General features: G+C 53.9%; 1 protein-coding gene and 1 pseudogene across 2 annotated transcripts in view; both read right to left on the bottom strand.

Annotated features, from left to right (window-relative positions):
* Positions 1 to 5612, bottom strand: part of LOC148107458 (uncharacterized) — a 62559-nt gene extending 56947 nt beyond the window's left edge. For both annotated transcript variants that reach the window (XR_015722343.1, XR_015722344.1), the window contains exon 1: positions 5473 to 5612. The gene's annotated coding sequence lies outside the window, so the exon portion shown is untranslated. The remainder of the gene's footprint in view (positions 1 to 5472) is intronic.
* A 10283-nt stretch (positions 5613 to 15895) lies between these two features.
* On the bottom strand, positions 15896 to 21262 carry LOC123803325 (sec1 family domain-containing protein 1-like; annotated as a pseudogene).
* Positions 21263 to 23203: the final 1941 nt, after the last annotated feature.

Genomic DNA, 23203 nt, shown 5'->3' with positions numbered 1-23203 from the left:
TACAGCTTCCTGCTCAAAGTGTCTATGCTGACGGTTTTTGCATCCTTACCTCCTGTATTCCTTTATCCTCTTCAGCCAAGTGCCTAATTTCCACTCCTACTGAAACTATTCTTGCCAAAGCCACTTGGGACCTCTATGTTGCCAAACCAATGGTTTCCTTCTGTCTCCATCCCACTGCTCTTAACAGAGCCCAACTCAGCTGACCACCCTGCCCTGAACATGTCCCTTGCCTAGCTTCCACACTAACTCACAATAGTTCTCTTCTTACTCCTTGGGCTCAGTCTTTGCTCACTCCTATTTCTCCTTTCTTGATTTCTCAATGTCAGTGTGCCCCCAAGGGCTTGGCCCTAGGATCCTTGACTTTCCTTTCTACACGCCCAGGAATGTCATCCAGTTTTAGGCAGTGAACACCACCCACATCCCAATGACCCCCACATTTGTTTCAGTGCTAATCTCTGTCCTGAGTTTCCCCAACACAACACAGTGCCCACTCAATGTCACACTGTGGTTTCCAGTAGGACACTCCAGCCCTGGCGCATATACTGAATCACACGTGTCCTGCTCAGAAAAGTGCTCCTCCTTATTAGCAGGTTCCTTAGAGAGTATTACCTGTTAATTACTTTACTCTCACTCCTGACATTCCCAAATTTAACACGCCCAAAACCAAACTCTTTGCCCTCAAGACAGTTCCTCTTCCAGCCTGCCTCTCAGCAAGATGGTGCCCCCACAACCAAGTTGCTCCATTCAAAATCCTGCTCACTCCCGTGCTCTCTCCACCCTGCTCCCCCACACAGCACGTCACCAGGTCCAGCTGGATTGACTTCCAACATACGCACTGAATGCACCCGTTTCTCCCCATCTCCCTTGATGTCACCCTAGTCCCCATCACTAACACCTCCTGCCTGGACCACAGCAATAGCATCTCCTGAATCCTTCTCATCGAAGGGCTGAACATAAAAAATCTAAATCTCTTCTTGCAACTTAAAATCTGTAACATGACCAGGGCCCTGCTCTCCTTTGAATTCATTCTACACCCCCCTCTCCTTCCCTCACTTCCCCCAGTCACAATGGCTGCATTTCAAATGTTTCATTCTGCTCCAGAAAGTCAAAGCAACTCTGAATTTTGCCCTAAAAGTGCCTTGATGTTTGTTGCTGTTATTGCTGCCTGAAACTTGGAGAAATGTTTCTTTCTCTGTGAAGTCTCATAAAACTAGGACATATCCTGGGGTTGATAAGCCCATATGGATTTTATCCGAAATACACACCATCCTCGCAATTTGTGGATTCGGCCTCTTTGATTTCGGAAAAGTTCTCTTAAACTACAAGTCTGGGTGTTTTACTTCTTTTCCTTTTTTTCTTGAGGAACACAACTAGAGACATCTTGCACCTCCTTTTGCTTCCACATCAATGCTTTTCTCCCTAACTCTTCCCACGGGTATTTCTGTTCCGTCTGTTCCTCAAATACATGTCCCTGTTGCTATTCCATTTTCCTCTGCGCCCTTTCTCCTTCCTGTGTTAATGTGTCCTGGCTTTCTGGAAGGTTCTACTTTTCTCTTCCTCCCCTTTCTCGAGCACCACTAACTGTGTCCGTCATCTTTGGTTGTCTTCTTATTCCGTCCTTGAGCCCGTGTCCCTCCCTGAGTCCCAGACTCCCAGAGGCTGTGTCACTCAGTCCTCTGACTCCACGGGCCGGGGTGGGGCGCACTCGTCACCTGCCTTCAGGTGGTCAAATGCTTTCCCCTCCTCCACGGCTGAAGCTCTTCCTCAAGCCTCCTCTGCTCTCAACACTTGAAATGGCTAGTAGCTTCTACTGTGGCCCCTATTCCGAGCCACAGTCACAGGAGCTGGGTTTCCATCCACAGCCCCTGCCTGCCACTCTGCAGCTCACTTCTCAGAGGCTCCTGGGGCGCTTTTCCACCTTGTTGCAGGTGGAGCTGTGCAGTGGGCTCCTAATGCTCATTGCAGCCTCCCTCAGAAGCGCTCTGCACGTCCAGTCCTGTATCAGCGGTCGGACGTTGTCTGTCAGATCGGTAGTTCACACGTCCCATCCCAGACCCACATGGCGCAGGTCCTCCTGCAGCCTGGACTTGGTCCACAGCCCCCCCGGGGGGGGCATCTCATCCTGAGACCCTCACGCTCCTGAGTCCTGGGCGTCCATCTGAACGCAGGCAGTGATCCTGGCAGGGCCTGGTCTCGGGCCGCAGCCACCTGACCACCCCTGAGGCAGTCGGCCCGCGGCTCCCAGAGATGGCAGGTGGGTAGGGACACTGCACGCCGCTGAACACCACTGACCTGTGCAGCGGCCAGCAGCGAGTCGGTTCTGTGGCTCACACCCGAGGGAATCCTTGTGAGCCCGTGACCAGGGGTGTCCCAGACCCCATTTCCCCCCGGGGCTGAGCCCTGATTCCCTCTCAGTCCCTCTGCACAGGCTTCACCTTAGGTGGGGTCTCAACTGGGGGCCCGGGGGCCTGGGGGCTCCTGGTCCCATAGTAAGCGCTGGGAGTCCACGCAGCCTGGGGAACCGGAAGCTACCCTGTTTCCTTGTGAGGGTAGCAAGTTGGGGTCTCAGCTTCCCCGAGAGCTCCTGGTTTCCCAGGACAGGAGCTCACACAGCCGAGAGAGCACGTGGGAAGACCCAGTGCTGGGTGTCCAGCCCTCTCTATGAACAGTCCCTGCTGGGACCAGCTCCCACCTGCTGCCTGGCCTGGCCAATCAGAGCCCCGAGTGCCAGGACTCATGTGACTGGCTGAGAGTGTGCACATGACTCATGTCCGACCAATCACAGTCCTGGGAGCTGTGTGGATGGTCCCAGAACGAGCCCCTTTCCTGCAGGATCTGAACCTGGGCCTGTGGCCTGGAGATGGGGCTGCCACCTGGGGGGGGGGGTGATCCGTTATGTAAAGTAATACAGGTGTTGCCATTATATAACCTAGTACAGGCACTGTGTAAAGTAGTACAGGGACTGTCGTTAGGTACACTAGTACAGGGGCTGTCTGTAAACTAGCACAGGGACTGTCGTTATGTAAACTAGTACAGGGCCTGTCTGTGTAAACTAGTACAGGGGCTGTCCTTACGTAAACTAGCACAGGGACTGTCATTACGTAAACTAGTACGGGGCTGTCATTACGTAAACTAGTATAGGGACTGTCCTTACGTAAACTAGTACAGGGGCTGTCTGTAAACTAGTACAGGGGCTGTCTGTAAACTAGTACAAGGGCTGTCCTTACGTAAACTAGTACAGGGGCTATCTGTGTAAACTAGTACAGGGGCTGTCATTACATAAACTAGTACAGGGGCTGTCCTTACGTAAACTAGCACAGGGGCTGTTGTTACATAAACTAGTATAGGGACTGTCCTTACGTAAACTAGTACAGGGACTGTCCTTACGTAAACTAGTACAGGGGCTGTCTGTAAACTAGTACGGGGGCTGTCATTACATAAACTAGTACAGGGGTTGTCTGTGTAAACTAGTACAGGGGCTGTTCTTACGTAAACTAGCACAGGGACTGTCATTACATAAACTAGTACGGGGCTGTCATTACATAAACTAGTACAGGGACTGTCCTTTCGTAAACTAGTACAGGGGCTGTTGTTACGTAAACTAGTACAGGGGCTGTCCTTACGTAAACTAGCACAGGGACTGTCGTTACATAAACTAGTACGGGGCTGTCATTACATAAACTAGTATAGGGACTGTCCTTACATAAACTAGTACAGGGGCTGTCTGTAAACTAGTACAGGGGCTGTCATTACATAAACTAGTACAGGGACTGTCTTTATGTAAACTAGTACAGGGACTGTCGTTAGTAACCTATTACAGTGTCCGTCTGTGTAAACTAGTACAGGAGCTGTCATTTTATAACCTAGTACAGAGTGTATGTTAACTAGTACAGGGACTGTCATTACATAAACTAGTACGGGGCTGTCGTTACATAAACTAGTAAAGGACTGTCGTTCTGTAAACGAGTACAGGGACCGTCGTTACATAAACTAGTAAAGGACTGTCGTTCTGTAAACTAGTATAGGACTGTGGGTCTGTAAACTAGTAAAGGACTGTCGTTCTGTAAACTAGTATAGGACTGTCATTCTGTAAACTAGTATAGGACTGTCGGTCTGTAAACTAGTCCAGGGGTGGTTGTCAAACTAGTAACACAGCAGCCACCTTCGGAGAGAAGCCGGCGTCGTATTAACCAACACAAAGAAGATGAAGCCTCAAGATGGTCGGAGAAGACAGGATCTGACATCGTGTTTTCAAGTCCTGGTCCAACTTTTCCTGATTTGTTCATTCTGCTCGGCTAGAGGAGTCAGTCCACCTATTTAGGCTGGTGGCACTGGGTTTTCTGTCTCTTGCACCTGCAGGGGCTGGAATGAAATACTCCAGAGTTCTCCAGGCACTACTCTATGTCTCCCTGTCCTACCCACAGCCCCCTGCCTGGGCCAGCCCATAGTCCAGAGGAAAGGACGGTGGGGGGAGCCTTCCTAAGATCCGTGGCTTCAGGAGCACGGCCAGGCTGACCACATGGCCTCGCAGGGAGCTGCCCCAGCAGCTCTTGGAATCAGTCCTGAGCCGAGCTCAGCTCTGAGTTCTGTGAGAAGCGCAAACCCTCCTGCCTAATGCACAAAGGACAGAGCGTGCCAGGCCGGTTCCCGCTGAAGTGCGCTGGGATGAATCCCGCGGCTTCCCCACAGCAGAAGCATCCTTCCTATGCAACGAGCACAGGGGAGAGGGAAGGGGCCGACGACACTGCTGGCCCTGCACAGAGGTGGGGGTGGGGGCGGGAGACTGGGTCACACGCTGTCCAGGCATGGAGAACTTTCCACAGCAAACACACTCGCCCTGCGGCAGGAACTGCCTGGGAAGACTGGGCTAGGCTCTGCCACCTTGAGCGCACACTCCAGACCCCAGACTCCATCAGAGCAATCAGCACTCCCTTCAGAGACTCAGGGTCACCTGTCAGGACCCCAGCGTTTCTCCCAGCTCTTATCCGAAACCAGATCCACTTGCCTCTCCCTTTCCAGCTCCCAGCAGTGCGTCTGCAGCAGGACCCGGGCACCAAGCGCTGTAGCGTCAGGAGGAGCCCAGCCAGGCTGAGCCTGTGCTCAGAGGCGTAGGTGTGTCCGCTGTGCGAGCAGGTGACTGGGGACCAGGGCCTCAGGCTGGCTCATGTCTAGAGGTCCAGTGTGGTTCATGATGAGTGGGATCATGGAATGAGGGGCCACCGTGTCAGGACGCTCCCTTCTGGCGTCCTAGCGTCAGGGGCCATTCTGTAGGAGGCGCGCATGGTTTCCAATTGACACGGAAGCGGTCACTTGCGCCCTTTTCTTCCGTCATGTAAGACAGTCACCGACTAACCACTAAGAGCTCAGCGCCCTGCTGCGCCGTAGTCTCTGCAAAAGAGAGGCTCTGTGACGGCTCACCCGACCTCTCCCTCGCTCTCGGACAGCACGACATGGCAGACACGCTTTTCTCACCTGAGGACGGGGTAGAAGGTGATCAGCCCGGGCAGGGATCATCCGTCAGTCTCGTCCCCTGCAGCATCTACACGAGATGTTACTGTCCACCCAAAGAGCCATCCCACAGATGGTCCTGCGCACGTACTGTGCACCTGGCTCCGGGCTAGTACGGTCCCGGATCAGACTGCGGTCCAGCAGAGAGTCATGGAAATAGACCGAGGAGTCACAACTGCCGGTTTCAGGTGACAGAAACACAATTCCAAATGCCAGAGGTCAAGGGGCATTGGCTGGTCGAGGACCACGAGGAAGGGTTCTGAGCTGGTTGTCCTCTGCGCCCTCCTGTCCCGCTCTCCCTTCTTCCCTGCCCTGCTCTGTGCAGGGAGGCTGGTCCCAACCCTGCCTGGAAGCAGTTCCTCAGCTCCTGGCTGGCTTCAGCCGGTGGGGGAGTTGGCAGGAGACTGGAGGGCAGGAGAAGCGGGAGGCTGGCCTGTGGCTCTGATGGAGGCTGCATTTCTCCAAGGTCACAGATCCTGCCCACAGCCGCTCTCCCCAGGCTACAGCTCTCCCTGGCTCCCAGAAACCCTGCTTCCTCCCTTGTCATTCAGACAAGCCCGGGATGAAGACTCCCCACTCTTGCGAGGCCAGGGGTGCTTCTGTGTTCCTGTGGGTCCCCCTCACTGGCCTGCACCTCTGAGGACAAGCCTAGACTCTTTGGTCATGCACTGGGTGGGCCGTCTGGTCCCACCTGGATCCTACCTGGGTCGGGTGGGCCAGCACACTGCAGGAGGCAGACAGGTGGGAGCTTCAGGAGCCGCAGACAGCAGACGATGGAACAGCATGGTGTCCTTGTCACTCCCTGCTCTGACTTTAGTCTCTGCCATGGGGAACCAGCTTCTCCAGGAGGCGGAAAACATGGGAATTCTCAGCCCCTGAGCCTCATGTCGTGGAGTCGTGGCCATTGGAGAAATACACACTGTATCTGTTCCACCTGGAAAATCTCAGGGAAGGATTCTGATTGGCTTGGTCCATCCTACACCCCCACAAGACTGGCTTGATGCTTCTCGGAGATCACTGAGCACTTGCCAGTGCTAATCTGTGGGTCAGCTTGACAATGGTGCTTCTCTGAGGTCTTCTCACCCTTCCAGAATAGACCAGAAATTGCTGACTCTCTGGCTCCAATTTCGCTCTTCATGAAATCAAAGAGAGATATAGTAGGCAGGCAGCATTCCTGAAATGTGTAATTGGAAACAGACCTGGGCCTTTGGTTTCTAGGTCATCACTGCAGGTTTGGGCCCAGGTGTGTGTGTGTGTCTGGACCATTTCAGGGGCTGCCACTTAGGTGTCTGGGTACACAAACGCTGATGCTCGTTCAGGAAGATGAAGTGGATGTCTGAGTGCTGGAAACACATTACTGCCTTTCTGGACTTCATCTTTGAGACAATTCTATCTTTATCTGACATTCAGGGGGACAATTGTTTCCAGAAGTGAAAGGCAAGTGAGAGGCTACTGTGCAGGAAAATCGCTCATAAACAGAGAGAGCAGCTCGGTCCTCCCCCCCAGTCAGCACTGACTTCTGGGTGTGCAGATATGAGGGACGCTCACTCACAAATGGCTCAGCAAGACTGGCTATGCATTCCAACTCCCCCTTCAGATGATGGGCTCTGGTGTGCACACGGAGAAGGGGTGCCTGTCTGGTTGCATCCCCACGGCCAGGTGCACAGAGCATCCCACCTGCACCACGGGGAGACGCACCAGGCGGTGTCAGAGGCCGTGGAAGGGAAGGGCTGTCTGAGGGAACGGTGTGTGTGGATGTACATTGCAGAGGGCGGATAGTTGACACATGCATACTAGGAAACGCATTAACCGGCTGTCATACTGACAAATCACAAAATCAAGAGAGGGAAGCAGCACAGGAGCCACTTTAACGTGTCATCGGCATTCCGTGGGCTCGTCCGCCTGCCGTGGCACGAATGTTTTAAGAAGCAATTTCCACCTCCCTTCTACTTGGAACTGTTGTCTCTTTGTTTTGAAATTTCGATTTGTATCATCCGATGACTCACGGATTTCATGGACCCAAAACTACAGCTTGTTTGAAACCACCAGTCTGATCCCTCTTCCTAACACTGTTGGTGCTCATCTATGCCCAGCTGAAACCGCCGTCTCAGTACCCGCCTCCTTCATTGGAACTATCATGATAAATGGAAAAGGCCCTCAAGGCTTGGAAGCACCCCTTGGTCCATCCTATGTGCTGAGCGAGAGAGCACCCCGGGTTTAGCTGAACTCTTTTCTTCCAGAATAAACACTACATTCCCAGCCAACCTCGCAGCGAGGTTTTGTCACATGACAGTCTTGACCAATGGACTGAAAGAGGAAGTGACGCATCTGCTTCCAGTTATGTCCCTGCCGGAAGTGGACCCGAGTGCGCCATCTTGGCTCATGAGGAGGACGGAGGTCAGGCCAGGGCTGGTGGAGGGGAGATGTGGGGCTGGGATCTGTCTGTCACATGTCCAGGCATATAGTGACCTGACTCAGAAAACAAAGCCCCCTCCCTGCCCCCTGCATCCACGGTGGGCTCAGTGCTGGACAGCAGCAGCAAAGGTGGCTGGTACCTTGTCTGGCCGGTGAGGTCCATGGCCAGCCCCGATTGCCAGTCCTCCCAACCATTCTGTGTGCACCCAGGACCGTGACAGAAATCCACCTTCTGCCTGATCCGCGAAGTCGCCATGTGAGTTCCTGACTGCTGCGTGGGGCCACTTGACACCGTGTCACTGTGGGCGAGGAGCACCTGGCCTCGCTGTGACACCCTCACTCCTGTATTGGGAGTCTGAGGTTTCCCTCCCCCAACACGTAAAGGTCATCCCTGGGGGAGGTGAAATCTGAAAGAAAGAGGAGACACAGAGAAGGGTCTGTGGGAGGCCCTCCCCCACCTCCCTCCTCCCTAAATGGAGAGCGGTGGACACCCCTGATAAATCAGAGGGCTGAACACACAGAGGACTTGGGTTTGCTTCCTTCCTGGGGTCCTGGAAGCAGCAACCCCACGGGGACCCCAAAAAGCCAGAGTGAGGGCAGGGAGAGAGGAGCTGGCAGATGGGGCTTCAGGGTACAGGGGACCCAATGGGGCCCCGGGAGACAGCCCCTGGGTTTTCACATCCCGACAAGGGCGGGGGCAGTGTGGTGCACCCCAGGTCCCACAGAGGACTCCTATGGTGCAGGAAGGAGTGGGACTGCGGGAAAATGTGCTGGGTCAGGGGATGGGACAGCAGGACAGGCACACGGACCATTAGGACCACACCCGGAATGGCGATGTGCACGGTCAGCAGATGTCAGCACGGGAGGTGAAGGCTGAGGGTCCCACCCTGACCCCATGTGAACCAGCCACCTAAGAGGGAAGGGAGAAGGTCCTGAACCGTCTAGAAAAAGCAGCTTACCACCCTGAATCCATGCCATTCACCTGGAATTGAATCTATTTTTTTCTGCCATTGGGCCCAGTGAAGGCTCTAGAGAGAAACTATGGTTTAATGGAATCAAGTTATTCTACACACCTGAGTTGATGGCTTGGAAATCTGTGCCTCTATACTTCTGAGCATACTTTGGGGAAAACAAGTTACTTTCAGCTTAACAAATGTCAAATTTGCTTTAAGGCCCAGGAGGAACAAAACCAATTTTTTCTTAACCAGGAAGTAAGGACTGCCCAGGACTGAGGAGGCTGGTCTGGGTCTGACACCATCTGGACTCTGTATGGTGGGTTCAGGGGGACGTTCAGTGACTTCAGGGTGGGCCTCAGGGCTACTCACCCAAGGTCAGGGAGTGGCTGAGCTGTGGAGCGTGTGGGAGAAGTAGGGACAGACGGAGGAAAGAGGAAGAAGAGAGACAAGAAGGAGGAGACAGCTGGGCTTGGAGAAGCAGCGCTGGTTGGGAAGCACAGGTGAGGAGCTAAGCCTTTCCTCGGCGCCATGACTTGGGAGCGGCTGCCTCCGTACAGTCTGGCAGGGGGAGGATGGCATGGGACTGAAGGCGGAAAAAGCAGCAGCACCTCCCCAACAGGTTTATAAAACGTTTCGTAATTCCCCGGTTCCTTCATCACTCAGGAGAGTTTTACAGGTCATGTACTGTGTTCCTGGCAATGTCCAGGCACCGCAGATAAATGGTGACCAGAGCTGACAAGGTAAGTTAGGAAACACGCAACAAACAACAAAATATAACAAAAAAACAGATGATTTTAGACAGTGAGAGTTGCCACAACAGAAATAGAGACAGTGAAGAAATGAAGAATAACTTCAGAAGGCCACTTCCATAGCGTCAGAGAAGTTCTCTGTGAAATGACTTTTGTTCTGAGGATGGAAAGGAAAGATGGAACATCAGAACAAACATTCTAGGCAGAAAGAAGGCAACTGCAAAGTTCGACAGATGCAACAGAAAACAAAGGAGAAGAACGGGAGTGCAGCTGGAATGGTGTGAGCGGCAGACACGTCCACATGAGGTCAGGTTGGAGAGGGCAGTGGGCCAGGTCGGGTGCAACTCTGTAGGTCCTGGTGAAGAATCTGGAGACTCTCCTCACAGCAGGGGAGAGGCGCAGGCCTTCATCAGGCCCACGCCCCACAGTCATCCCCTAGAAGCTGTTCTCTACCATCTCCTGGTACGTTCCATCTTCCTGGTTCAGTTGTCCTTCTCTGGAAAATGGCCTTTCTCTGAGACCAGCTGCTCCACTCAAGGTGCCCACACACTTTACAGAAGTATTCCAAGCTCTCTGCGACACCTCGGGATTTGCAGAAAGTTGACAAGATCTCTGAATACCGGTAAAGCCTGATGGAGAAATGCCAGCCAGATGGCAGCTCAGAAGGGAGACACAGGCATGATGGGCCCTGAGGGGAACCTGTGAGGAGCTGTGGGGCTCCACCTGGGTCTGTCTTTGTCAGCGTTCCCACTGACTGGGCTTGTGCCCAGAATGGAGCGTCTATGCCTGAGCACAGATGCTCTGGGGCTTTGTGACTGGGACAAAGGATGCCACTTCCCTGAACTCAAGTATTCCTGTTAGCCAAGTGGGGAAATAACACAGAGAATGAGAAGACACAGGGTGTGGCCGAGCCTGCTAGTCGCCGTCAGTAACCAGACTTCACATCCTACGTGGTCATAAGATCTTTATCTGGACACACTGCTGTGGAGAATGAAACTGCATTTCCCAGTGTCCTCTTCAGCTGTGCATGGCCCATATGATTAATTCCTCTCCAACAGGCTCTGAGGAAAAGTAACATACCCTGCGTCAGAATGGCAGCCACACAGGCCTTCCATGAACGCAAGTAACAGCATTTCTGCTAAGTGTTTCAGAGGTTTCTAAAGTCTCAATATGGGCTGGCCTGTGCGTATAGAACCCTAGAAGCCACAGACACGTGGTGAGTGTGTAACCAGGTGTGGATGCCCCACGGATCTTGCTACATACTCAAGAGAAAGGCTGCAGGCAGGCCAGGACACGGCGAAAGCCACCCTCTGTTGTGCTGGCCTGGGAGAGGGGCACAGCTGTCACCGCGGGAAAGGAAGGAAGCCCTCCCCAGATCCTTGTCCCTGTTCACTCGTGTAGCAAGAACCTCCAACAACTCAGGGAGATCAGCAAACCCTGCCACCTTCGTGTCATAGGTGGAGACCCATCATGGCCAGAGGAAGGGCTCAGAGAAACACCCTCCCGGGGGAAAGCTGTGAAAACATCCTAGGCCCAGATCATAAGAGATGCCTTCAGCTGGTGGAGGGCAGGAGACTCCCACACAAGACACATCGAAATGACGAGGCAGCGTGTGGGTGGCACTGGCCACAAAAGCCTCACCCGAGACCTAGTACCATGGAGTCTACCTAATCCCGACAATTACGAGGACGCCGGAGAGGCCCCACTCCCCCATCAGGACGTTAGCAGGCACTGAGTTCAAGTCACAGCAGAGGACCCCCGGGAGGGGCAAGTGTGTACAGAGAGACCCTCTCCGAGGCTCAGGCTCACATTTAGAGGGCAGAATAAGGACACTGAGAAAACTCCTCCAGGAACTTGTGCCTCCAGCACAGGCTCCAGGCAGCACCGGAAGAACCTGAAGGCTGTGGTACACGGACAGTGACGGTAAAAGAGCAACATCCGGATCCGGCTCAACTCCTGCTCGATTCCCTCACCCCACCCCAAAGCACCCCTCGTAAAACAAGAGGCAAGCACGTGTCCAGGTATAAATACTATTGTCTCCGTTTCTGCTGCCCGTTCCTTGTCCAGCTTTCAACTAAGAAGTACAAGACACAAGACAAGACAAGGGGGGGAAGTCCACTGTCGAAGACAAAACAACCAACACAACCAGACTCAGATATGACATAGGTGCTGGAAATATGTCAGTGAATTTAAAACAACTCAGATTAATACATTAAAGCCTCCAACAGAAAACATGGAGAATACATATGAACTGATGAGAGAGACAGAAATTATAATGCTCACGTAAGAGAAAATTAATCATAGTAACAGACATGCAGAATGCTTTTTAGACTCCTCTGTAACTTGACACACAGCCAGTAACAGAATAAGTAATTATGAATAGGCCAAGAAACATTAAAGTGAAAAGGGAAAAAAGGAACTAAGAAATATCTTTGACCCAGGCTGGTGTTCAGCAAACCCTGAACTAAAGTTAAAAGTCTCCGCTATTTTCTTTTACCATGCAAATACCGGGTCTGGCACTTCCCGGCGATCGGCCTTGGACAAGTGATTTCAACCTTCTGACCCTCATTTCCTGCATCCGCGAAACAGAGATAATCATAGTACATGTGTCAGTGGGATACTGTGAGGATCGAGTGACAGATCACGGTGTTTGGCACATAGTAGCTGCCAGAGATATGGTGACTGTCTTCCTCTGGGTCCATTCTAAATGTCAGTCATTTTAGAGTCTGACAAATAACCAGGAGCCACTGCGGAAATTTCGTAGAGGAGCAATGTCTCCCGAGGGAACAAAGAAATACATAAAGCAAGAAAGTCAGACAATTGTAGCCACTGGGTGGCTCAGGCCGTGAAGTGTCCGACTCTGGCTTTAGGCTCAGGTCGCGATCTCTGGGTTGTGAGATCGAGCCCTGAATCGAGCTCCGCACTGAGTGTGGAGCGTGCGTGGGATGCTCTCTCCCTCTCTCTCTGCCCCTCCCCACCCTCCCTCTCTAAAAACACGTTACATCGTTGTAAAAGTGACAGCCGATCATCCAGGCCCGGTGCTGACTCCATAAATACCCACCTCATCCCATCTCCTCTGTGTGGCACGCGCTGTCTTAACTCCAAGTTCACAGACGACGAGACGGGGCATCACCAGGGCCACACACCCGGGGCCGGGCAGTGCGGGGCTCCCCACCCCCCAGGCTGGCTCTGCACAGCTGTCCACGGAGCGACGGACCCTCCCGGGGAGCACGAGGGTATCTCAGAGGAGCCCAGGAAGGTGCACGCGGATGCAGACAAAGCACGTGGCCGAGCAGAAACGTGTGAAGACTTTCGGGACCACGATCTGAAACCCAGAACACAGAAGAAACGTCCCGATGATAACAGCGCTAAGGAACACCGCAATGGTGACGGTCTGTGCCTGCCAGCCTCCTCTGAGAAAAAACACCCCGTACAAACAAGCGGAGTAAGGAAGGATTAAAAGGTAAATGGAAGGGGGCACCTGGGTGGCACAGCGGTTAAGCGTCTGCCTTCGGCTCAGGGCGTGATCCTGGCATTATGGGATCGAGCCCCACATCAGGCTCCTCCACTGGGAGCCTGCTTCTTCCTCTCCCACTCCCCCTACTTGTGTTCCCTCTCTCGCTGGCTGTCTCTATCTCTGTCGAATAAATAAATAAAATCTTTAAAAAAAAAAAAAAGGTAAATGGAAGGAGAGGTCGCATTCCGGCATTTCTCAAGAAACACGCATCGGGGAGCTGACGGTGCAACAGGCTCTAGAATTCCACGTGCACAGTGTGTCAATACCGTCGCAGTCTGACCCTCGGAATGTAGACTTCACGGTCAGCGACGACGCGGAGGCCGACCCGTGGACAACGGGCCTGGGATTCGGAGCCCCGAGGAAGCCGGCTCCGCACTAGGGAGGTAGAGCTGAAATGCGTCGCCTTCCCAACTCCCTTTCCGGTGTCTGACATACGTTCTGCTGCACTGACGGGCCCCGCAGGAGTCCCTCACTGAGGAAAGCAGCCTCCCGCCCAGCGTGTGGTCCCTGAGGACACATCCATCTCCCATGTCCTCACAGCGTGCTGAGTGCCCGGAGCTGAGCCGGGCTGGGGACGGGCAGCGTTCGTGCACCAGGCATGACAATCAGACCTGTCACGGGACCGTCTCCACAGCTGGCATCTTGCTGCTCGTCGTGCGGGGTCAAACACTTACAGCACTTGACTGGATAATGGACGAGCCTCTCACCACGAGGGCTGAGGCCACAGCATGGAATGCCAGCTGGACGCGGAGACGTGTGTGGACTGACTGTCCCGGCAGAGGCTCAGCAGACCCCGCGGCAGACGAGGCTGTGCCTCGAGTCCCTCCACCGACCGCCTCGGGGAGCCCCCGCCCCCATCCCAGGGTGCTCCCGCAGCGTCTCACACCCAGCCTCTCCCCTGCAAGCACAGACTGTGTGGGTGCAGCCAGGGCCAGCTCAGCCAGTGCTGTGGGGGGTCCTCCTGGGGCTCCCAGCCAGGAGCCCGGCAGACGCAGGTGTACGGGGTGGGGAAGAGCAGAGTGAGGCCGAGCAGGGGGGTGCAGTGTGCTCCCACGTCAGGCTGCTGACACAGTCCCCACCACTGGGCCGCCGGTGCCCCGGTCCACTCGGGCTGTCGACACGGGTCTCTCCGGAGAGGAGCCTGGAGCCCCTGTGAACGTGAGAAAGTCTGCCTCCGGGGGGAGGGCGCTTAACTCCGTGAACGTCCCCATATGCATCACCTTCCTCGGACACTTCGTGAGGCCTCACAGGCTCCTGAGGCACGAGGTTGCTCAGCAGCCCCGCAGAGAGCACCCGGCCCCGGGGAGAAAGGGGCCCCTCGGCAGGTGACCAGCAGCCCTGAGCTGGGAGATTCCGGAGTGCACCTGCCTCTCGCCTTCCACCTGAGAGAAGAGCAGCCGAGGTGGGACGGTGGCCTTCCCCCAGCCCAGGCACGTGCACTGTGTTTGGATTTGGGGAGTTATTTATACTTGGCCTTACCTGTCCCGAGAGCCCAGCACGGACACGCGGCTTGTACATCACCGCCCGGGATGCTGTCACTTAGGAAACCTTTTCTCCCCAAATCGCCCCTTCCTCCCGTTCTCCAGAAGAATGTGAAGATCTGAGGGTAAAATGCTTGGGTCAAGAAGATTCCAAAGCTGTTGTGAGAACTAACGCAGGGAAGAGCTGTTTTCCCAAAGCAAAGCCGGGCTCCGGTTTTGGGAGGCAGAGGAAATGAATGACAGACAGTGAGACAGCAGATGTGCCATCAGAGTGAAGGCACCACTACTGTGTGACTGTGGACGGGCCTTGACCACAGGTCCCTGAGGAAGAACGCACTTGCCAGACCACCTGCCCCTAGGTGTCCCTAACGACCGCTCCTTAGAAAGCAGTTTTCTGGCCCTACCTGGCCAGACTGCGGCCTGCGCTGTTCCCTGTGTGACACAGAGGTGCCCCCGGCGCTGGAAGACCCCTTTGTTCAATCACAGATGAATCAAGACACCAACGTGCCTGCAGGCGTCCCGGGGATATGGAGGAATCGAAGATGAAACCATCCGAGCAGGAGGAGAAATTAATTTCAACATGTTGCCGCACACTGTTAGGGAGGACTCACGGACGTGGGACAGGAATCAGGAGGTGCTGCCAGGAGGGCAAGCAAGAACCTCCTAGAAGGGGGCATGCACGGGGCCACGCTGCCTCCGCAGAGCTGCAGATCAGCCGAGGCTGGGGAGGGGTCCGGGCCCAGGAGGAGCACACAGCCTACCTGGGAGCCCCTCCCTGCCCGTTAAACTCCAGGCTACTTTTACTTGTCTGAGTTGTGACAGATGTTTTGTGAAATTTTATGAAAGCATTAGAATGTTCACTGCAGTCATACAGAATGTGTTTGCCTGGTTTCCCCCTTATGTAGTCAACAAGATTGTGGTATTCAATGGAGCGGTCTCCTCCCAACACAAAAACAAGAGCCTCTTGGAATGGATTTTCATTCTTGGAACTGAGCTGCCCTTGCCACGCGGCATTTGGGGATGAAATATCTCGAGTCATTAGTTTCAGGGTTTGACTTCATCCGCGTGTGAAATACAAGTGATCCCTGGATTCTGCTGTTTCACTTCCAGCTGCTTTTCACCCCCTCCTTCCCCAGGTGGACCTGTTTGTATGACTGGTGATGAGAGGCCCGTCACCTAGATGGCAGTGCTACCACCGCGGGCAGGAGCTGAACCTTCCTGACTCATCAGAGGGGATTAAGTCTCCATGCTCTATCAGCGGAAGTGTTTCTATTGCTCTGGATCAGCCTCCGAAGTTGCTTGCTGTGCGTTGACATAATAGGTGAGAAACAGCGTCTTTGGTCCTGGGAGCTCCCGCGCCAGGGTCTGACGGATCCACAGGAGACTCATCCAGAGCAGCTTTGCTCAGTATTTTCTTCTGCATACTCAAAACACACACCCAGGTTTCTTGCCTTTATGTGTTCTCAGACAGAGTGACAATATCTGTGTGCAGATCAGGAAGCCTGTTTTCCAAGGAGTCTGGCAAAGAACCAACAGCTGCTGGTAGCTCAGCCATACTCTCAGCATTCTCATGGCTGCTCCGTTGTCCCCTCCAGCACTACAAGGCGTTGAAGTCATCTGACCTCATTTCCTGAGCTCTGCGAGAGTCCTACTTCTGCTGAACTGATTCCACAATTTTGGGAATGGACTTCCTTTGCATTACTGCCAAAATTCAACAATTAGAGTTAAATCACAAGACTTCTTGTTTTTTCTCTCTGGTCTAGCACCAGCTGGAAAATTTTCCAATCCAAGAGATTCTTCCAGATTAACTCTGTTAAGTGGGAACCCAGTCCATCACGCATCGAAGGATGGCATAAAGAAGCTGCCAAATCCGTCCTTCTGTCAACAGGACGAGTAAGACCTTTGGAGGCTGAACGAGGCCAGCTCGGGGGTGTCGTCTACAAGGACACTGTTCCTTGTACGTCTTACACATGCCCGAAGTTCCTTACGGACATTCACGGCCACCTCCTCGGCTGCTGTTCCTCCTGATGCTGCGGTTGTAGGAACAGGACCCAGTGGGACAACACAGAAGAGGCCGTCAGCAATACAAACCCACAACGGTTTCCATGTCTGTGGCTGTGATATCTGGACTATTCATTCCGCAACATCAAACATCTCCTTATTTTGATTACATAATACAAGCATATCCCATTCCAAAGTAATAAAATTGAGAGATGGATCAAAAATGTCCGTTACTCGTGTTACAGCACAAGCTGCTACTTCTGCTTGTACGATATCTTCCAGTTTACTTCTGAGATAGCAGAAATAAAATTGAAATAGCATGACTCATAGAATTGACTTCAAAGATCTAGATTACTGGTTTATTACAAAGGCTACAACTCAGGAACAGCCAGCTGGGAGAGACGCACAGGGCAGGGTATGGAGGCAGAGACCGGATTTCCCTGCCCTCTCCAGGCACAACATGCTTCTCAGATCTCCACCTGTTCACCCACCCAAAAGCACCCACCCACCTTTACCTTTTTCCTCCCATTCAGAAGAATTCTTCATCTCCCCAAAACCACCCACTCACACTCCCCTCCTCTCCCCTGCTGTCCTGCAGGGACTCTTGCCTGTTCTCCTCCTGCTGCCTCCTCTAGCCTTTCCGTGCTGAAAACTAGATTTCTCCGCCCCGCTCACCCCTGAACTGCAGGCTACACTGTTCCCACTCACCGAGAATCTTCCAGACAAACCGGAGCCACAGGAGAATGTTTTCATGCATCATCTAAGTGCTTTTCCCTCCCACTGGCTCCTGTCGCTCTGTGGTCGCCCCCCACCCCACCCCAGGTGGTCTGCTTTCAGGGGCTCAGGGAGCACTACAAGTGGTGGACCCCGTCCACATGCCCATCGCCTCCTAACCGTCCCCATGTGTTTAGGAACACACCGCACGGGACCTACATCGAGTACAAATGATCTGTCATTCCTCTGAAATCAAAACGTAACTGCATCGTGCATTTTTATTCTCTGCGTAACCCCCTGGAATGACATGGGTGTGTCCCTATCACATTCCTCTGAAGTACCAGCTGCCTGTTTGGATGTGCAATTTGCACCCTGACCTGTGTGGGTGGGGTTTCCCCTATAACGAAGAGGTCTCTGTAATGAGATCTACCGCTCCGTGTCCCCCTGGGCGTCTGGTTGGCAGGTGTGTGGGACCAAGGGGTCTGAGGGCGACCGGTGCCAGGGGCCCGCTGTCCTGTTCTTCAGCATGCGCCTAAAGAGATGCGGACCCGGGCGCACAGGGACATGCACCAGGGGCTTCCCGGAGCGTGCTGTGGTGGCCGGGAGTCAGCGGCCTCCTGGGACAGTGGACAGGGAGTGTGGGGAGGACGAGCCTTGAAGGACGATGCGGGCTGGAACGACAGGGGTCTTGTACACTTAGCGAGGGGAGCAAGGGTGTCAAACATAATCACTCGTAAAACTGAAAGTCTCATAAACAGGATGAAAGATGGAACACAGGGCCGACGATGTGGATTGAAAATAAATGCCCACCGAACAGCAACGGACGTTCCGCAAGAGCACTTTCAGGTAAGAACAGAGTCATTAAACACAAAGCACTTCCTAGGAAGGAAATCTTAGAGTCTCAAACACACTCAAATAAGATAAAAGTTCAAAAGAAATTAAAAAGATACTATTAAATGCAGCATCATGGTTTCCAAAAAGGGTGAGTGGAATAAACAGGGAGGCTCATAGAATACACCTGCAGGCTGCGACTGAGCATGTGCAGAAGCTGCAGCGTGATTCCTGCGCCCCTTACCCTTGAGGTCCAGGGAAGCTGACGCCAGGAGGCAAGTCAGGAGACCCTCCAGACCCTCGGAGGTTCTCCTCACTTCCCCTATGCCTCCCCAGGAAGGGACTGTGGCCTCCGCCTCTCTGGCCAGGCCGCCCAACTGCCTTGTCTCCCCTTCCACCCAGCTCCGCCCTAACCTCTACCCCACCCACCTGTGGCCCCGCCCCTCTGCTGCAGCCCCGCCCATTTCCCAGGACAACCCCTCCACCCAGGCCTTGACCATGACCCAACTCCGCCTTTCTATCTACCCCACCCACATCTGGCCCGACCCCAGGGCTCTAACAACACCCAATGGTCGGCCCCGCCCATCTCCTCTTGCCCCAGCGTCGTCTACCCTGGCCCCTCTGCTCCAAACCCCCTGGCTTGGCCCCTTTCACCTTCCAAACCCCCCTGCCTGTCTGGCAGCACCCTCCTGTCTACACCACCACTCTGTCCTACCCTGCCCCCTCTCTCCCCACCATCAGCCTGGCCAGGCTTCCTGACCCTGCACCCACCCTCCCCTTCGGCCCCGCCCCTCCTGCCTAGCCCCGCCCCCTCACAGAGAAGACCAGTGGCCCATTCTGCAGCTCACCTCCTGTTCGGACGTCTGTTGTCCAGTCTGACCACTATTCGGATTATCTTCGTGGGTCTGCAGTGCCGGAGGGAGATACTGCACATGCATTTCCCAAAGGTGGGGACACGCAGGGGCCATTCTCACCAAGACGCGTGCACGGCGAGGAAGGAGCCAGCAGGCAAAGCCAATTTTTAAAAGCTTCCCGTTAGTTTAGCTGCATGAACAATGCATACTAATGGCGCGGGAGAGGAGCCCAGAAAATACAGGGAGTCGAAGAAGTAGCAGAACCGCCCACAGTCCCACCATCAGAAACCAATCACCGTTGCCAGTTAACGCTGCACCTTGCCCTTACTTCCACTAGGTCTTAGAAAAGAGCACAGATACCAAACCTGGAACATTCCAGAAGACCAGCACGGCCCAGGCTCCACAATGACACACGCACATTCGGGAAGGGTCACGGAGATGGAAAGCACAGAGGCAGGACTCTGGTCAGTAAGAGTCTAATCACGTTGTGTGCTGACAGAGGGTGACGACACGTACCGTGGGAGCACGAGGTCATGCACAGAACTGCCGAACCGCTACGTCGTACGCGTCACACTAATACAACATGTGTGTGAATGACGCTTCACTAGAAAAGAGCACACGTACGACGAATGCATGCGACCTTCCTTCTGCCTAAAGGGAACCATATTGCAAATGACACGTCCCCTCCTCCCCGCATCACTCCATACACAGCAGAGACCACTGCGCAGAAATAACACAGATCTGCACGGCCACCTGGCTTCTGCAGAGCGTGCCATCGAGCGCCGACCCAGAGTGCACGGGACAGTGCGCTTTCGGTCCCTCGGGATTCCCCAGGGTTTTGCTATCACGCGCTGAGGCGCAGGGAGTGACCCCAGGGCACGCGCTCGCCCCCCAGCATGACCCTGGCAGTGGGATGTGCACTTGCACACAAACACCTACTACCTTGTCTCCGGGCTGCGCCGTTTCCATCATGGGGCTGAGAGGCTCCGGAATGTTCCCTCTACACCTTCCCTGCCACGAATGTCCTGACACAGCGGCTGCGTTTAGGACCGAGTCGGGACTGGGGGCCCAAGAAGGGTTCTCAGGTGGCAGGGATGAGACCCCTCCGTCCCCCGTCTCCGCCCCTCTCAGCAGGGGCAGCACGAGGTCCCGCCTGGGCAGCACCCTGTCCCCTCCTTGGGCTCCAGCAGTGGAGGCACAGCACCTGCTGCTGCCCGAGCACCAGACTCCCGACCCGGGCCACGGCTGCATGCACGTCACGCCTGGGACTGTGTCTCGAAGCTCCCATGACATCCCCCTGCAAGTTACCTGGATCTGGTCTGAACTCCCTTACTAACCCACGTTTCTCGCATCGGTCAGAACACGGGCTCCGACAAAAGATGAGTCCAGTGCTGGTAAATGGAGACTGTGCATCTGGGCGCACCCGAGTCTGTGGACGGATCCAGGCCGCCTGGCACACTGTGGCTCTCCCATCAACTGAGCCACACGTGTTTCCCTTTATCCTTCCCCAGACACGCTTCCCGTGGACACCCCCGTGCATCTGCTCCCAGAGTAGGACCTTGTCCCGAAGCACCTGTTCGTGGGGTTGGGCCTACGAGGACAATTCCGTCCAAGGACAAGAGGCATGAGGCCTTATGTGTCAGCCATCAGGCCTGTTAATGTGGGGACAGACTCACTCGGGCCTCCCGCCGGATCCCCACGGCTGCACCCCGTTGACTGACTGAGCCAACCTGGCTGTGCCCCGGCCTCAGCTGAGGTCCCGGGCCACACCCGATCTCATACAAGCCATCCAGGCAACGTGGGGTGTGAGCTTGAAGGGACAGGGGACTGGAGTACACATCAGAGACTGCTCTGACAAACGAGCCCCAAAGGAGCTCTCTTCCCGCTCCGTGAGGGGCTCGGAGGTTGGTTCTGCAGAGCATGCTGGGAGGCAGCCTCAGACCCCTGTCCTCACCCCTGCAGATCCCCGCTTCCCTCTCACCTCCGCCCCATCTCCCTCCCGCTCTGGCCAGGCACCCAGTGCTCTCTTCACTGTGGGTAAACATACGTCCATCCTCCAGGCATTAGCCAGGTGGGGCTGGGACGGAGTGACAACCGACCCGTGACCTTCCGCAACGTAACAGACGTTTAGCTCGACTGGATGATTCTCCTCCACACTCGGCAGGGACCCTGTGATCTGGCCGCACGTCCGGCACCAGCTTGAGGTTTCTAAGGGCATCACCACCTCACTCGGCATGTGGGCAGGACTCTGTGGTCCAGCCCTGCACAGGGTGCCCATCCCTTCAGCACCACTGGACACAACAGGGCCACATGAACACGTGAACACAAGGGAGGCTGGGAAATGTAGTCCCACTGTGCGTCCAGGGGAGGGGGATGGACTTCAGTGCATAGCTGGTGGGGTCAGCCACAGCTCCTTACAAAACTCTGCTCTCCAGTCTAGATGGTGCAAACACACACCACCTCATCTCCCAGGAAATGCACCGAAAACCCTGAAACATGGAACGGCTGTCTGAAAACCCCGGAAGGTCCACAGCACGGGATGGATGGGGAAGGTAACCAGAACTTGAAGGATGAACAATTCCAGAATAAGTTTCCTTTTGTGCCGCCCCCACCCCCCGGTATCCGTGAACCTCAACATATATGAGAAGTGAAAACGTGAACCACAAAATACAGTCACAATAGGCCATAAAACATGTACAGGGTCTGTATTCTGAACACTGCAAATCACTGATGAGACAAGTCAAGAAGGTCTAAATAGGGGGGCTCCTGGGTGGCACAGCGGTTAAGCGTCTGCCTTCGGCTCAGGGCGTGATCCCGGTGTTATGGGATCGAGCCCCACATCAGGCTCCTCTGCTATGAGCCTGCTTCTTCCTCTCCCACTCCCCCTGCTTGTGTTCCCTCTCTCGCTGGCTGTCTCTATCTCTGTCGAATAAATAAATAAATAAAATCTTTAAAAAAAAAAAAAAAAGAAGGTCTAAATAAACGCGGGGACATACCGCACTCATGGATTTGAGGATGCAGCAGTAGCGACAGCTTTTCCCCAACAATCTACTCATGTAACGCAGTACAAAAAAATTCTCGCGGGGTCCAGGCGGAGGGAGCGACAAGCGGATTCTAGAATTCATATAAAAGGGCAAAGCAAGTAGAAGAGTCAGAACAATTTTAAGGAAGAAAAGGAGCTGGAGGAATGCTCTACCCAATTTTAGTAATTCGTTAAAGTTACAGTAATCAAGGGAGTGTGGTGTTGACAAAAAGTAGAAACATACATAAGGGAACAAAATATACAGTTCAGAAACAGACCCATAATACTACGGAAACTGACTTTTCACAAAGCTGAATAGTAAGTCAATGGAGTAAGTATAGTCTTTATAATTAATGGTGTTGGAAAGATTGGACATTCACACGAAAAAATAAACACCAACCAGAAGCCTTGTACCTTGCATGAAAATACAGCAAAAGCAGACCACAGATATAGATCCAATGTTCCCAAACTGGATTGTGGTGATGGTGTGGTGATGGAATGGACTAAAAATCACTGAATTGTAGGCTTCGACAAGTCAATGCATGGTACGTAAGGTGTGCAGTGGTATTTTTAAACACCCAAAAGGGGTAAGTTAAAAATACCACTGCACACCTATTAGAATGGCCAACATTTCAGACCTATGACAGAGTGCGGCCCAGGGGGTGGGCCGACCAGAACCCTTGTGCCCTGCTACTGATCCCGAGAGATGGCAGGATTCCAGAAAACAATATGGCGGCGGCCCAAACAGTCACACACATACGTGTGACCCAGACAATTCACAGCTAGATTCTCACCCAAGGAAAATGACAGCGAATGCCTAAATAAAACCACATCCACACACGTGCACAGCAGCTTTGTGTGTCAGGAGCCAAACTGGAAATAACTGAACGTCCATCCACAGCTGAACGGATGGACAAGCTGTGGTCCGGCCACACGCCGACCCGCTCAGCCACAGGAAGGCTGAATGAACCACTGACACAACTACACGGATGAGGTCAAACCATGACTTTGAGGAAAAGAAGCCCCAGTGAGTACAAATGCCAGGATTCTGTTTATAAAAAATTCTAGAGAGTGGAAATGTGTTATCGTGACAGCACGCAGAGCGCTTGTTGCCAAACAGCAGGCGGGTTGAAGAGGGAACAGGGCGAGTTGGGT

Source organism: Ursus americanus, chromosome 30 (genome assembly GCF_024610735.1).
Source record: "Ursus americanus isolate L20-20 chromosome 30, mUrsAme1.1.p, whole genome shotgun sequence".
NCBI lineage: Eukaryota > Metazoa > Chordata > Mammalia > Carnivora > Ursidae > Ursus > Ursus americanus.
Note: the sequence above shows the minus strand (reverse complement) of the source record. Positions and strands in the feature narration are given on the sequence as shown.